We start from the raw sequence: 10,091 nt of genomic DNA, 5'->3' as shown, positions 1-10,091 counted from the left end.
GGCAATCACCTCCCATCCTTAAAGGAAGTAAACCAAGACAAGCAAGTTCAGAGTGTGGGACACCTTCCCAGAGAAGGGAGCAGAAGAGTTAACTGGCCTTCTCCCCTTTCTTTTACGAAGTTGTCAAGGGCCAGCCCTAGCCACAGTGAAGTAAATCAGCCTCATTTCGCTCCCAGGAAGAGCTCCATGTCTTGATGTTCCCATCTGTAAAATGGGGATAAAGAGAAAAACTATCTCATAGGGTGCCTTTGAGGTAAAATGATTCAAGCAAGCACCAGGTACTATTCTGAGCACTAATCAGAGTGCTGAAAACCTGCCAGGCACACAAGGATGGTTCTATGTGTGTAAGTGTTTGAACCTCTGCAGACCTCAGTGTGCTCATTTGTGAATTAAAAGTAACAATGCTCTACACTGCAGGTGCCTGGCTTTCCTTGATTCATCCACAAATCTTTATTGAGTGCCTACTCTGTGACAGGATACAGTGGTGACTATAATGTACCCACTTCCGACCCTCATTGAGCTTATACTTTAGATGGAGAGATAGGTTTTATCAACAATCATCCACAGTCAGTGACAATCACCACAGAAACATTTAACTACAATTGTTACAAGTGCTTTGAAGGGAAGTACTGGACTGGAGGGATCTCAGGAAGATCTTTCTGAGGGAGTGATGTTCAAATTGACTTCAAGATGAGTGGGTTGGGCAGAGGAGTCGGGGAGAGAGTGCTCCAGGCAGAGGGAGCCCCGTGGGTGAAGTGGAATCAAGATAAGTCTCGGGACAGCTACAGCCCCGCTGCTTCTGAGACCACGCAAGTGTTGGCCTCTGCCATGGACAGAGGCAACTGTGGCCAACTCACGGGGGGCCGACAGTCTTGGGTCACCACCCCCTTCCGGTCACAGCAAGAGGCCACGTGGCTTGTGGATGCAGCAGAAGAGAGCCTGCCAAATGTCTTCAGGAACATCTGTTCTTGATGGCCTTAATCCAGCCCCTGCACATTCCTAAAAAGAGCACCAGCACCTCCAGGACAAATCCTCTCCTCTTCCCTTCCCTTTTTCTACTCTGACCCTCTGCTCTTCCTTATTCCTTCTTTAGGTTCTTCTCTTATCATAGGAGATCAATGCAAATAGCAAATTCTCTTATCATAGTAGATCAATGCAAATAGCAAATTTTAAGATTTTTTTTTTGGTCAGATTGGCAGAAGTTTAAAAAACTAATACTATAAAATGCTGGAGGGGGATGCCAGGAAACGCAATGCCATCGTTCAGTTAGGGAGTCTGTAACTTAGGGGTGCCTTTTTGAAAAACAATTTGGCAGCACCTATAAATGTTGTAAGCACACATGCCTTTGGACTGAGCAATTCCACTTCCAGGAATCATGCTTTAAAAAATACTTGCTCGTATGCACAAAAGGAGGATGTTGAACGTTGTGTATAGCTATTTATCATGGATGATCGTGAAAAACTGGAAACAAATGTTCATCAGTTAGGAAGCCATGTAAATTAAGTTACCATAGATCCATATTCTGGAATACTATGAAGCCAGTAAAAGAAAGAATTAAACCCTAATGATTTCCAAGACGTGTTGTTACATGAAAAGAGCAAGTTGCAGAACAGTTAGAATACTGTGTACCCAATGATATTTTTAAAGAAAGGTGTATGTGGAAGTGTGTAAGCATGTAAATACAGAGAAAGGAAACAGAAGAAAGCATCACACTACTGGCAGAGGACATCTCTAAGGAGATAAGTGATGATTACATGGGGGTGAGAGGCAAGTGTTCATGATCTCCTAGAAGAGTCATGGTCAAGTTCATGGTCTCCTTCTTTGAGGTCCCTAGAAGAGTCAGATTCATAGGAACAGAAAGTAGACAGTGCTTACCAAGGGCTGCAGGGAGGAGGGGACGGGGAGTTAATCTTTAATGGGTACAGAGTTTCTGCCTGGGAGGATGAAGAAGTTCTAGAGATGGATGGTGGTAATGGCTGCAGAACAATGAGAATGTACTTAATGCCACAGAACTGCATACTTAAAAATGGTTAAAATGTAAATTTTATGTTATGTATATTTTTCCACAATTTTAAAAAATTGATTAATACGAATAATTCCATCAGGATTCATTTCCAGTGTGGAACATCTGAAGACTCTTGTTTGTAGGAATGGCAGTTAATGTCAGGAAGTCACCAAGGGAGGAACATATCGACCTCCCACTCATCAGACTCCATCACAGGAATTTTAACAAGGTATTTACAGGCCGAGCTTCAGTCCAAGCTCCCAACCTCAAGATCCTTTGAAATGGACTTCTTAAATGACCCAGCCTTCTAAACTCCCGACGTCAAATGGTGTGATTGAGGGACAGACTCATAACTGTCATTTAAGAAAAGAAACAAAAAATAAAGGAAAGAAAGGCCACAGTGGTTTAGCTCAGTTCTTAAATGCTCCTCCTCGGAACCTGTAGCAAAGTGAGCACTCCAGCCTTTTTATAGTCTGTGTCCACATTTACAGCAGCCGCTTCTCTATCTGAGCGGGCTTCTTGAAGACAAAGCCTCCAGTGACATCAAGTCATGAGGTGCAAATAAAACTAGAGTTAAACTACCTTGTGCCCAAACACATCACATTTGGCATCTGCACATCATTACTGAAGCCCACTGAACAAAGCAGAGGGACCACATTGATTACATCCAGCCAGACCACTTTGCGCAGGAACCAAATAAACACAAACAAACCCAAGTCGCGTAACGTTTCACTGCGCTTCTATAGGCATCTGTCAGAATAAAAGAGAAGAGATGTTTATGCTGGGACAGGAAGTCCAGGTCAAAGGTGGAGGGAAAAAGGCTCCAGTACTTAAGAAGAACCCAGGGCAGGAAAGCAAATGTCATTGATAGAAAGTCCATCATGGCCACAGGTAACCAAATATTCTCAGCCTTTGATTTTTACAGGCGGGTGATTTACGAATCATGACAAAACAGAAGGAACATACCTTGAGTTAATGCCCATTTAGATGAGGGGATAAAACCCTGGTGTTTACTCTCAGGGCTGTTAATATCTCAAATGAATGCTAATCAGAGATATTTACTGAAAACGAGAATGATGCCATTTTCCACTGTATCTCGTGTCATCTGAGCGACCTTGTACTTGAGAACCGCAAGGCAGGAATGTATTCAGCCTCCAGGAAATTGTGAAAGTCTAAATTAGTAAACTTGAGCTACCCGAGCACCCTTGAAAAATATAGAACTAAACACTGAGGAAGAAGCAAAGACTAACATTTGGCTAGAAAAGGGGACACAGGCCACACTCTCTTAAAAGCCTGATATTGCTTTCCCAATACAAAAGAGAAGAATGAAAACTGCATTTCCCAGTGAAACTACAGGTTGACATTGACCATGGGGCTGACCTCCCCTCAGAACCAGTCGAAGGTGACAGCAGAATCATAGTACTTAGAGTTGGAGGGGCCTTAGCCTGTCACCTCCCTGCCTCCCGGTCACTGCAAGAATGCCCTCCAGCCCTCCAGAGGCCGGGAGCTCGCTCTCTCCCATCAGGGGACCCCACCCCAAGAGCTGAGATGAAATCGCCCTCCTTAGAGATGCAGCCACCAGCCCCAGTCCTACGTGCTGCAATGAACCAGGACCAAAGTCTCCCCCCGGTCCTGCTACTGCTTTCCAGAACAGCTCTCACTGTTCCTTCTCAAATCTCCTCCAGGTAAAATATCATCAGGTCCTTGGGTGAAGTGATTTTTCTAAGCACTAGACCCCTGCCCCTGATATCCTGGTCAACATTTCCACCCTTTTTTCAGCCCAAGAGTTTCTTTGAAGCACAAACTTGAAAAAGCAAATGCCTCCCACACCGCTTTAATACCACTCTAAGCTGTTAATGATCAATTACCCTTGGGATGTAGGAGAGCAGAGCCCCTACCGCAGACTTCGCAGAGAAAGGTTAAAGCAGAGAAGGAGACAATAATAAGGCATTGGGCCAGTAGGGAGAAAGAGTGAGAACAAACACAAAGAAAAGAAGAGGGAGGAATGACAAGAACTATCTTAGCCTCCATCACAATTTTACCCAAGGTGGATATGGTACAAGGATGTGCACGCCCACGCGCACACACACATACACACACCCCCCACACTCATTAAGTAGCCCAGACAAGCAGCCAAATAGCTCAGTGTACCACCCGACCCGATGTCACCCCGCTGACCATTAACGGATCCTGCATCTTCTCCATTGTAACAACTTAATCGCTTACCCATCATCTTCTCTCCATATGGACTTAGAGACAGTGTTTGGGTAAAGAGCTTCAATCTCTTTACAAGCCGCCCAATAAAGATAAGTGGAAGTATCAAAATTCTCCATGAACTAAAACCTCAGACTGCAGAGATTCCTCACACATAATACTTTCTGATGGCGATCAGGAGCCAGATGGAATAACCTAATAAAAGTTAAAACCAGGGGCAGGCAGAGCTATAATGCATGTGGTCAAGTGAGCATTTCTGATACGGAAATTTCCTTTGCAGAACTGACTAGGTTCTCTAGGCATTTTCCAGACTTGGATTTCTCTAGATGATTTTTCAATTCCAACTCTCCATCATCACCCCACTCCCTAACCCCCAAATCTGTCCTGTAACTTATGAAATCAGGTAATTTTTTCCAAGTCTTTTTGTATTAAGGTTATTAGGAAAGAGTAAAACCCTCTTCAGACCGCAAATGTCAAAACTCAATCATTCATTTACCTTTGTCTAATATAATTAAGATAGGAACCGTTTTTTTCCTTGCATGCTGATGAGTCCTCTAAAGATCAGACCATTTCAACTCATTTTCTTACACTGCACTGAGGGGCACAATGCCCCCTGCTCAAGCAAGCGGAGATAAAGAAAATAAAAGGAGGGGTATTAAAACGGGGAGTAGAAGGAAGTGATATATCATTACTCAGTCAGAAAAAATCATGGATATGTTTCAGTTGCCTATCAGCTTTACAAAGCACTTTCACTCAGTGACCTTGAGTCTCACCCATGCTGCAAGGCAAGCAGAGAAGTAGTCATCAGCCCCATTTTATGCACAAGAAAACTGAGGATCAGAGAAGTTAAGGAATTTGTTCCATGTCCTAATGACTCACAGACCCAAATATGTAGGCCAGCCTGCATTTGGGTCCCACCTGTCACTCTTTTGAAGAGCTACTAGAAGACCTGCCTGGCTCTGGCTTTCTTGCAAAACTGGAGATCCTGAGCAGTTCTCCCGGCTGTGCCCTTCTCCTGCCTTTGGATCCCTTGCCTACCCAATGTCTACCCAACACCGTCAATACCTATCAAGAGCATCTGATTACGCCCTCCCACCCACCTCTTCAGCCAGCCCGCAGATGGTCAAGTATCCTGATAAATCAACTCCCACTAAAGCGTTCTTCTCGGAACCCAAGGAGATTAAGTACCCTGCCAAGGTCCACAGTTAGTTAGTTGTAGCACCAGGATTTGAACCCCAAACAGGGTATAACCCAGGTTTTATCACAGGCATGGTGAAGTAAACATTCCCAGAAATCCGTGATGAAAACACTTGGGAAGTTACACTCTCTGCATGCACCATACTAGAGTTGAGAGTTATGAGCAGTAAAAAAGACTCATGAACTTTATAATTATGCCAAGCATGGGTGTCAGGAGGCAAGATTTTAACGATTCACCATACAGAAGCAGTTTTGCACTTGGAGTGGTCCCTGTCACAGGGGATGAGGATCTCCTTTCCAATTGCCACCAGGTTCCACAGACCTCCAGGTTCTGTCTTTGCCCAGAACAGATCTCAGAACCTCTGTGTGAACCCAGTGACTGACCCACCCCCTTTCCTACACCTACTACCCTGCCTCTCAGATGATGGATTAAACCTGAAGCCTGTTCATTCCCAGCAGGGACAGTTCCGGCATGCCCCCAGACCCTGTTTCTGCCCAAATCCTTCAAAAATATGCATCTAAGGGAAATTAAACTTCTGATACTTATAGCTATACCTTCAACAAAATAGAGAGAATATTCTAGATTATCCTATGAAGGCCTCTGATTCAGGTTAACATTTTATTAAACACAGATACATGTCAAGCCCTGGTGCATGGCTACAACTGATGACAATGATGATGACGCCAGTCACCACTTACTGGGCTTTGACTCCACTCCACACGCTGCGGCAGTTCCGCATTAACATTACCTTATTTACTGCTCATTAACCCAGAGGTATACATTATTATTATTCCCATAGCAGGTGAGAAGACCAGGGCCTACATAGTGATTAAGAAATTCGCCCATGGTTAAATACGCGTCCAGCCAGGACTCAACTCCTGTTTGAAAAGTCCTGGACTCTTAATTGCAGTATTATTAAAACAGGCGTAGGCAATGAGAAAAACTCAAAAGCTTGAGATTGGCTGGAACGAAATGCAAATATGCAAGTGCTTATTTCAAACTCCGAGCCTACACAATGAGGCTGGATCCTGGCAAACAAACAAGACACTACACACAAGCTCCTTCTCAAAGTACCAGTTTCTGTTCTGGGGCCAACTCTAAATACCATATAACCAGACTTTCTCTGTGTATTTTTGGAACTTACTCAGGCATAACAGGAATGAAAACACTCATCCACTGTAGGGGGAAATGGAGATGAAGTGTGGAAGAAACGCTCAGCAAGCAATGCTGGTGTGGAAAAAGAGGAAGGGGAGCTGAGCCCCTCCTCCCTTGCTTTGGGTGGAGTGGAACCCATCCCATCTGACTTGGCCATTGCCCTGGGGTCCTTCCCTAGCGTTTTTGCCCAGCCTTTCTTAATCCTCCTCTGTCTGCCTGTCTTCTTTCCCCTATGCTCTTTCCCTCTGACCACCATAATTAATGGACTGGAAGGAGACGTACATAGAAGGGCACCCAGAGGAGTGAGAATAAAATGCACAAGATCAGGTTACGCTGCATCTCATTCCTTTGCTCCTCCAGTGAAAGACTCTGCTAATCAAATAACAGGGCAGTAGGAGGGGACGGAAAATCCATTGGCCTAGGAATGAGTAGCTCTGGATTCTAATCCTGACCAAGCATGCGTGTGACCTTGAGCCTCTATTTCTTTGACTATAAAATGGGAGACAACAGAACCATCTTTCAAGTTCCTTCTCATTTTTGAACCCTCGAGTTTCTGCAGCTGGAAACAGTATTACAAAATAATTAGTATTATAAAATAATAATATTACAAAATAATTGGTCCACTCTCTGATGAAGTGGCTCTTAGGTGAGACCCACAGACTCTTGGCTACCCTCCTCCATCTAATTACTGATCTGGTTATTGTTTACTGACTGATCATTGTAAAATCAACAGAGATAATCTAGACCTTCCAACGTGGATATTTTTTTCTCTTGATAGCCTACTTATAAAACAAATCCAATAACTGCCTAACTTCTGCTTCGAGCAGCAGGGACATACCTAAAGATGACGATACTTTCTAATTTGAGAAGGGTTTCCAAGCAACAAGTGTGAATAATCTTTTCCAGTCCATGTGCTTTGGCTTTACATTATTTCCACACTAATGTTGACTTTGTCAGACTTCTCAGGCAAAGAGACTCGTGAAGACAAATAAGTGTAAAGTTTAAACGCTAGACGTTTATTTTCTTTTCAATCCATCTTCAAGGTGAACCCGTCCCTTCACAGGAAAGACAGGTCTTCTGGATTTTAGGAGCTTATCACCAGTCCTTGGGCAAAGTTACAATCTGTTAACAAAGGACTATTGTAATCAAAGGAATCTAACAGAAAGGTTTCTCTTGCCACTTGCCTGGGAAAGAAAATTTTTCTTTCCCTAACTAGTTATTAAAGTACTCATGTTTAAATCGGGGATATTTCAGTGACATCAGAATACAGACCAACCCTGAGCCTTTGTGCAAACTTAAATTACCGCTTGAAAATGTTCTGTTAACTTTCAATTTTCTTGTATTTTCCTTTATTTTTTTCATACCTTGCTACATTCTTTGAACTTCGTTGAAGGTAGCTATTTACAATTTGCTAGATTAGATGGACTGAGCATTTCAGTTCTGTTGAGCACACGCATCTGATAAGTCTTTGATGCATATCTCTATCGGCTTGTGGTAAGGGCAAAAATTAAAGGCAGGTGGGAAAAGCAAGCTGAGCGCCTAAGAGGCAAATCTAGAACATGTTATAACATTGTTATCATTGGCTGGGGTCAGGGCTCTGCATCTTTCCCCCGCATCAGGAGTTGGGGTTTGTTTGGCGACACAGAGGGAGGCCCCTGATTGGATTCATATTGGGCTGACAGTGGGAGGAAAAACCTCTGGAGCTGCTGCAAGGCAGGGAAAGAGTGGATCCTGGTGGCCAGACAGGAAAGCGGCAAAGGGAGGGGGGCCGTGGCTCAGGACTTCTGAAGGTGGTACCTTCTGGTTTATCTGCATGTATTAACAACTTGTACCTTGAATAAATTAAAAAAAAAATTGTACCTTCAGCAAAACTCATCATTCTTGGTATGTAAATTAACATCCCACTTTGAAAGTCAGAATAATTGATTCCTTACTGTTTAGGAGATATTCCTAAAGTTGGATTCCAAGACCGGAAGGTGATTTAGAAATTCCAAACGTGATAAAAATCAGAGGTTTATACCACAATGGCAACTTCTTGCTCTGCTCTTGTGTTTGTCCTCTTCCTCCTTATCCTTTCCTGGAACTGAGTGGTTGGAGAAAAGAAAAAAGGAAAAAAAGATGCAGAGAAAGGGAGGGTAGGCAGGTTTAGAGAGCCAGCTTTTTCCCTCCTTGCTGTCACCAAAACCAAGAGGCGTCAGCAGCTGGACTGGCTACCTTGAATCTTCTATCCTCTGTGTATGAAATTCCCCTCATTTTACCCTTTAAATGTATCCATATTTCCTTGTCAGCAGAGCTACCACTCAAACAAAACATTGTAAGCGCTCAAACAGGCTCAATCCAGGCTCTGAGACTCCAGACACTCCTTGGGGAGAAAAGTTTGCATTCTCTGCCAAAGGTACCGTACTTTGGCATACCAGAAAAGGATAAGGGGAATTTGTTTCACACCCTCACGCCTGCACTATTTGTGCACAAACATTTGGTAGGCACCTGAAAAATAAACCAGAGGGTGTGTGTCGGCACCCTGAGCAAGTGCTCCACTAGCTTTCTGGGGGCAAATAACCTCTTATTTGCTGAGTCATTCCTATAAAGTCATTTCTAGGAGGCACTGGCCAACACCCCCAGAGTACCGGAGGCTGCCCAGGAGATGGTGCATTGAGAACAGCCCAGGACACAGTCATGGGAGACTTGGGCTTGATGGGGCACTTGGCTGTGAGCTCCATGATGCCACTGAGTACCCTCTAATGCCCAGAAACTTGCCATGGAGTCCTCTCTGTGGTGTGAATGCCAAGCAGAGAGCCACTGTGTGGCAACCTGGAGACAGCTCGAGCTCCCTCCAGCTCCAGGCTCCACGCTCTGGACTCCATCTTCACATTACACTTGGTTGTCGCTGCCACGTAGGGCACCAGGGAGACACAGAGGCTGGCCTGGGATGGGATGAGATGCTACACATGCACAGCCCTCACTAGAAGGAACTCCACCTTTCTCCCTGGTCCTGGTCAATCCTGGGGATCCAAGCTCCACTTTCACACCTCCCATATCCTGCCCTTCTGGCCCCTTTCCTTTTGTTTTCTCCCAACTCCTACCATACTAGTAACAGCTAACCTTCACTGAATGCTTACCTCGTGCCAGGGGCTTTATATGCGTTAACTCAAGTAACCTTGTTGTGATCCCCATTTTAATAAGGAGGAAATTGAGACTGGAGGGTTAGCAACCTGCCCAAGATCACAAAGCTAGAAAGTAAGGATTTGAAGGCAGATTTTGAATTGCCTGAACTTACGCCCTTATACCATTACATTATCCTTCGCCTGTTGTTGAGATATTTGCCCTTGACATTCACTTAAAGGCTGTGTAAAAAGGAGGAGGGGTGAGAGAAGTAGAGGTTCACACCACAATGCTAAGAAGATTGCTGCATACACTGTTACCTTTCCTTAACACCAGACTTCTGGCTGGGTGCTCTGCAGACCATCAGTGTCAAAATCATCTGCGAAGCTTGTTAAAGATTCTTGCTCTGGGGCCCTA

This window comes from Balaenoptera musculus, chromosome 7 (assembly GCF_009873245.2).
Source record: "Balaenoptera musculus isolate JJ_BM4_2016_0621 chromosome 7, mBalMus1.pri.v3, whole genome shotgun sequence".
Taxonomy (NCBI): Eukaryota; Metazoa; Chordata; class Mammalia; order Artiodactyla; family Balaenopteridae; genus Balaenoptera; species Balaenoptera musculus.
This window is presented reverse-complemented; position numbering follows the sequence as displayed.